This window comes from Terrapene carolina, unplaced genomic scaffold, assembly GCF_002925995.2.
Source record: "Terrapene carolina triunguis isolate 2854851 unplaced genomic scaffold, T_m_triunguis-2.0 Scaffold96, whole genome shotgun sequence".
Taxonomy (NCBI): Eukaryota; Metazoa; Chordata; order Testudines; family Emydidae; genus Terrapene; species Terrapene triunguis.
The window spans coordinates 42,888,122-42,895,290 of record NW_020664447.1 but is presented as its reverse complement, the minus strand read 5'-3'; the positions used below and the strand labels follow the sequence as shown (position 1 = coordinate 42,895,290).

At 55.4% G+C, this 7,169-nt stretch overlaps 1 pseudogene; it reads left to right on the top strand.

Annotated features, from left to right (window-relative positions):
• Nucleotides 1–263: 263 nt before the first annotated feature.
• LOC112116289 lies at nucleotides 264–3,912 on the top strand (annotated as a pseudogene).
• Nucleotides 3,913–7,169: the final 3,257 nt, after the last annotated feature.

Sequence of the window (7,169 nt, the reverse complement as noted above, 5' to 3'; positions counted from 1 at the left end):
TCTTTCAAAGCACAAAAGAATACCCCTTCCTTGTGCTGAAGTCTCCCAGTGGGGAAAGGCTGTTAAGGCGCCTCACAGAGACCCGTGATAAAAGCTCTCCTCCTCCTGCTGCTGCTGCGGGAACCGTGTTGCCTTTGGCACAGGGAAGAGTTTGGAAAGTTGCAGACTTTCCTCTTTTGATGGATGAATCTGCTGTTTCAATTCTCTCCGGGACGAAATCACGTAACCGCTTCGCACGGACTTTTCGGGGGACTCTGGGACCACCACAATGGGAGGAGAGAGGCTCAGCCCCTTTCAAGGCAGCTATAAAGCCAGGGCATGCACCCTTCCAAATCACCAGAGCAGAGCTGAGAGAGGGATCTTAGAGAAGGTTAACACAGGACGGGACTGAAATTACTAGGCAAAGACACAGGCAAAAAAAAGCGCTCTCTGGTACAGAGTCTCAAGGATCAACCTGACAAGGCAATTTGAAGAAACTCATTCGCTCAAGCAAAAACTATAGGAACTCAGGATGAGACTATGAGACCCTGGAAACTGCGGAGGGATCTATAGGCTGAGAGGAGATTTACTGGGTGTCCAAGCTCAATAAGGAGCCATCTCCCGGGGAGCGCACAAGGGAGGTTCCTAGACGGTTCAGGTGCTGAACTAGTGACTGGCTGGACGGAAGAGATTTCCCCCCAGATAGTTTGGGGTCACGAGAGGCTCCCTAGACTTTTCCCCAAGCCGGGACCCAGAGTCTGGGCGGGATCAGCGCTATGGCCACGGGAGGGGAGAGCAGCGGCGGCAGCCCTGGGGAGCCAGCCCCCTGGCTCAAGGACACGGTCCGGCCCGCCCTGCTCCTCGCCAGCGCCTTCTTCCTCTGCCTGTGGGCGAGGAGGCGCCTGAGGCCGCAGAGCGGGAGCCCGCCTGGTCCCTTCGCCTGGCCCCTGGTGGGTAACGTCCTGCAGCTGGGCCGCCTGCCCCACCTCACCTTCTGCAAGATGGCCCAGCGGTACGGCGACGTCTTCCAGCTGCAGCTGGGCCGGCGGGCCGTGGTGGTGCTCAACGGCGAGGCCGCCATCCGCCAAGCCCTGGTGCGGCAGGGCGGCCAGTTCGCCGGCCGGCCCGACTTCCCCTCCTTCCGCCTGGTGTCCGGCGGCCGGAGCATGGCCTTCGGCCGCTACAGCGAGCAGTGGCGAGCCCACCGCCGCCTGGCCCACGCCAGCATGCGGGCTTTCTCCACCGCCAGCGGCCGCAGCCGGCAGCTCTTCGAGCAGCACGTGGCGGCAGAAGCGCGGGAACTGATCCGGGGCTTCCTGCGGCGGGGCGCCGGCGGCGCCTACTTCGACCCGTGCCCGCTGTTCACGGTGGCCAACGCCAACGTGATCTGCGCCCTGTGCTTCGGCCAGCGCTACAGCCACGACGACGGCGAGTTCCGGGCGCTGCTGGGCCGCAACGACAAGTTCGGGCAGACGGTGGGCGCGGGCAGCCTGGTGGACGTGCTGCCCTGGCTCCAGGCCTTCCCCAACCCCGTGCGCCGCGTCTTCCGCGACTTCCAGGCGCTCAACCGGGAGCTGCACGACTTCGTTAGGGCCAAGGTCGCCCAGCACCGGGGCACCTACGACCCGCGGCTCACCCGGGACATCAGCGACGCCGTCATCGCCAAGATCGAGCAGGGCGGCGGCGGGGCGCAGGAGGGGCTCAGCCGGGACTACGTGGAGGGCACCATGACCGACATCTTCGGGGCCGGCCAGGACACCACCTCCACCGCCCTGTGCTGGGTCCTGCTGCTGCTGCTCAAGCACCCGCACCTCCAGCGCCAGCTGCAGGCTGACCTGGACCGCGTGGTGGGCCGGGACCGGCTGCCCACGGCCGAGGACCGCGGCTGCCTGCCCTACCTGGAAGCCTTCATCTACGAGACGCTCCGCTTCAGCAGCTTCGTGCCGGTTACCATCCCGCACGCCACCACCGCCGACGTGGTGCTCCAGGGCTTCCGCATCCCCAAGGACACGGTGGTCTTCGTCAACCAGTGGTCGGTCAATCACGACCGGCACAAGTGGAAGGACCCCCACCTCTTCAACCCGGCCAGGTTTCTGGACGGAGAGCAGAAGCTGGACAGGGACCTGACCTGCAGCGTCATGATCTTCTCCATCGGCAAGAGAAGGTGCATCGGCGACCAGCTCGCCAAGCTGCAGATCTTCCTCTTCACCGCCATCCTCCTGCACCAGTGCACCTTCGAGGCCAACCCGGCCGAGCGGCTCACCATGGACTGCATCCACGGGCTGGCCCTCAAACCTCTGCCCTTCACCGTCTCGGTGAAAATGAGAGACACCCCTCAGAGCTGCCGGGCTGGGGATGCCCAGTGAAGAACCACCCTACTCCGAGCCCTCTGGGTGCACCCTGCTTGCTGCGCTGGGCATGCCAGCTCGCCCTGCCTACACTCAAGAGCAGATAGCTCCCAATGGGAACGCTCTCTGTATAGCTTTAGGTAAGATCATTGCTTGTATGAGGGGTTTTCTCCCCCGCGCAGTTACTCCCTTTCCCAGGAAGGTCAGAAGCCCTTCGCGGTGAATTTGTGTTACCTCCCCTTTGAAAGCCTCCAGCCGGTAAGGAGGGAATAGAAAGCCCCCTTCTGCCCGCTGCTCCCCACCAACCTTCTTGCTCAGTAGTCTTCTGTCTGCTCCGTGTTAGATCAGCTCTGACTCCGATGCAGTTTCATTCCATTTCCGATTGGTAGTGACAGCATGTGGAGCCAGAGGCGATCTTAACACAGCACCTACTGCCAAGTGAGCTGTAGTTACCTTGATGATGCCTTTTTGCAGGTCCGGAGTCTCAGCGATTTTCGCTTTCTAGAGATCAGACGTTTCCGATCTCTGGCTGCACAGGGGAAGTCCTTCACCCTGGCTTCTGTATGTGCAGAGGTTTGAGCAGCAAGCTTAGCCTGAAGGCAAGAAGGATTGAGAAAAGAAGCGCTGTCTTTGCTAACTTCCCTGAATTATTGTTGACATAAAAGGGTCGGCGTATTCGCACTGCCCCTTATTAAAACTTCAGAGCCTTACAACAGCTCATAGCAAGAAGTGAAGGGATCTAGATTAATAATGATTTATTCCACGTAAAGCAGACCATGGGAGTGTAAACCACCTGTTAAATGTACACTAGCCCCGCTAGAACTGCATAAACAAACCTACTAGCAGGCAGTCGGGTATTCACCTGCCCTAATTATTTGCATTCCGATTCAGACAATGAGGTATACTTTTCCCCTCCCCGGAGTCTAAATTTTAATTCGACCGGGTATTAAATGGTTAATACGATTTACCGGGAGCCTTGCAAGAAGTTGTGTTCAGGAGTTGACACTGTGACATTAACTTTGGCACGAGATCAGCATCTCCATTATGCATATAAACAGCCCCACCACAAGCTTGGGTTGCCTTCAGATTGCACCCTCTCCGTACAAAGAGTGTCTTGATTGTTTCCTGCGGGGCGGACAAAGTAAATTTGGCAGAGCCTGTCGGGGTTTTAAACGCTTCACTAACGAATGCAAGGAGGTGAAAGTCATCCTTGTTGAACGCCACAGCAGACTGCCAGGTTTTGCCTTCCGCTGAGTCAATCCTTGGGGAACAAGTGTGTGTCTAGTTTGTCCTGAGTTACTCTCTGAGCAGGAGGAGAATTCAAGCTGAGTAGCACTTCCTTCCCGGCAGCTTTCCCCTCTGCCTGGCAAACCCAGAGCTTGGAGAGCCTTTAGCTTATCTAGATAGCGCTGCATACTCGCTGATATTTTACACCCAGCACTCTCTCTCCCCCTACGATTAAGCTTTGGACACAAATACATTTGTCTATGGTGCTTCTCCGAGTTATTCTTTTGTAATATGAATGATTTCCATTTTAATTCATGGAATAACAAAATGTGACTGTCCCTTCTCAATAAAATATCTTTGGCACAAATGTATTATTGCATTGCTGGTTTTGGTTGGTTGGGGGAGGGAAGCACGGGAGTGTAATTTGTTCCTAGACTGCGTTTCCCTGCTCTACAGAACTACCCTAAACTTGGCCACAAAGATAGCCAGCAGAAAAATCTTCCAGCAAGTAGCATATGAGGCTCCATTGCTGGGGGTGCATGTGTGCATGCTCCTGGCCTGAAATCACCATCCCAAGGGACAAGGATATTAGCGGGGGACAATGTTTTCCAAACCCTCATGCCCATTGAAACAGCAAGGATCCCATGGGTTGTGTGTAATCAATGGCGATCATAGACTGGGGAGGGAGGGAGAGCAAGATTGTGCACTCCATTTATTATTTATGGATAGGGCTCTCCCAAATTCAGTCCTTTTTGGTCAATTTCATGGTCATAGGCTTTTTTAAATTCTCAATTTCCTGGTTTCAAATATTTATATCTGAAATTTCAGTGTTGGTAACCAGGGAGCCCCGACCCAAAAGGGGGGGGGGGTTTGCAAGACTATTGTAGGAGTATTGCAGTATTGCCACCCTTACTTCTGCGCTGCTGCTGACAGGTGCTTCCTTCAGAGCTAAGCAGCACAGACTTGAGGGTCCCATGGTATAGGGGGGTCATCACTTTTGGGGGGGGACAAGGCCAGCCTTACCCATGAGTGACTGCCCAGGGCCCCAAGATCAGTGGGGCACTGTGGTCCCCCCCCACACATAGCCCAAGGTCCCTTTATCCCCTGAGTGCTGGGCCCAGAGCCGGGAAGGGCCTGGCTGAGGGCAAGGACTCCAGAACCTTTGTAAAAGTGGGGGAGGGGCATTGGTGCTGGAACTGGGATGACTGGGGACCAGGTCCCCCCCCCCCTTTCTAACAGGGGTGTAGTTTGGGGGCAGAGGCGGCATTGCCCCCCCCCCAAACTGCAAGCCTTGGGCAGGCATGGAGCAGCAGAAGGGGCTGTGCTTCGTGGTGGCATTGACCCCCAAAACTGCAAGCCTTGGGCAGGTTTGGAGTGGCACTGGCAGGGGCTGCACTTCACGGTGGGGGAGCTGATCACCGTTATCAGCTCCTCTGCCATGAAGAGCAACCCCTACCTGCCCCCACCAAACTATGCCATGTTAAAAAGTGGCAGGTATGGCCCCCGCCTCTCCCCCCCCACACACACTTCCGGCACCATTGGCTGGGGACACCCCAGCCGGGGGCTCCTACCAGGCTCCAGCTAATAGTCCCAGCCAGGCTAGGGAGGGACTGGACAGGACTTCCATTTCCCCCGCATGGGCCACTCCCAGGCTGGGTCAGACCCACCTTTGGGAACCTCTGCCAGCAGCAAGAAGCTCGGTGACTACTACGTGCTGTGAGTCCCTCCCCCCCATGACTGCAAAGCAATGGGGGCAGGAAGCGGGGCAGGGGTGCTGATCTTCCTGAAGATGGGGGAGGTTCCCGGAGGTGGATCTGATCCGGCCCCAGAAGCAGCCCCCGCAGGAGAAGAGGAAATCCCATCCCTCCCAGGACTAGCAGCTATAACCCAGCACATGATAGGAGCACCGACTGAGGTGGCCCCTGCCACGCCCCCATGGGCAGCACATGACTCCCACATTCGGAAACTCCCTAGAAGTGGGAAGGGACACTGGCACCTGGACCATGGCTTCATCCCGAGGCCCGCTCCTGAAGCCCCCGTCATTTGTGCCTCTTTACCTTCTCCCTGAAGGACACCTGCTGCTCGCACCTTTTCACTCCCTCCCACCACCCACCACTTGTGCCACTCTGCCCCCCTCCCGCCTGCCAATGAGCAACATGCGGGGGGGAGGGAAGAGGCGGCGTGAGGGCAGGACCTTGGGGGAAGAGACAGAGAAGGGGCAGGAAGAGGAGCAGTGTGGGCAGGGCCACAGAGAAAGAAGACAAGTGGGAGTGCGGCCTTGGGACGGAGTGTGGGCAGAAGTACTGCCCAGGCATCCTTTCAGCAGCGGCGGCACTCTAAAGGTGGCAGGCTGGTGCGCCTCCAGAGGGAGATGTGCCACATCCTGTTTGGGTTTACTTAGCCTCCCCTGGCCTCTTACACCCACTGCCCATGCCTGCCCCTTCCCAGCAGATTTCACAATGGAGACCAGATTTCATCATCCATGATGCATTTTTCACAGTTGTGAATTTAGTAGGGTCCTATTTATGGAGCACCTACAAGTGAGCAGGTAGCATTGCACAAAGCTAAGAAGACAGGGTCTCTGCTCCAGGGGTTGTGATCTCGCTCAGACACAGACAGAACTATGTGAGGGCCCATGTTTGTAGAGGAGGGAAATTGTGTAGCAAACACACTTATCAGGATTCACACAATCAATCTATTTTAAGGATATGAAGGAGACAAGGGGCTGGTAGGTGCAGAAGAAGAGTGGCTTTTCTGAGTTCACAGGGCAGCACTGAAGAAGGCACAAGTGTAAAGTGGGAGACTAGAAAGTGGCAGGTAGAGGGGGGAAATGACCCATTAGCACAGTGATACTGACGAAGGCTCACAGCCATAAGTGGTTCTGTAATGTGTCTCCTGGCTCTTTGTAGCACATGATACTAAAACACTGTGTGATTTAATTATTAACCAATCTAAGGGTATGTCTACACCCAGCCGCTAGTTCGGCGGCTGGGAATCGAAGTTCTGGGTTCGACTTATCGCGTCTTGTCTGAACGCGATAAGTCGAACCAGGAAGTGATCGCCGTCGACTGCGGTACTCCAGCTATACGAGAGGAGTACCGCGGCGTCGACGGGGGAGCGTGCCTGTCGCGTGTGGACCGAGGTAAGTTCGAACTAAGGTACTTCGACTTCAGCTACCTTATTCACGTAGCTGAAGTTGCGTACCTTAGTTCGAATTGGGGGGTAAGTGTAAACCAGGCCTAAGTTATTAACCAGTCAGGATGCTTTTACTATGTTATTAAGTTATCAACTTGCACTATGTTATTAACATTTGCTGTGAGAATTATACATTATATATATAGTCTATACAATATCATAAATGAAACTATGAATTCACACAACTGTGGCTCTTTTGGGTAATTGCTAATTTGGCTCTTGAACCACAGGTCTGCGTATCACTGCCCTAGCATATGGCCTCGATTCTTCACAGTAGGGGCTGAACTTACTGCTCTTGAACTGGGGAAATCAGGGTTCTCTTTAAAGGAAATAGAAGGTTATCCTGTTAACCAGAACATTTATGTGATTAAAGTGACAGTGTCTTACTTATGGATACTTAAGAGTAATTTGGTACTTGAG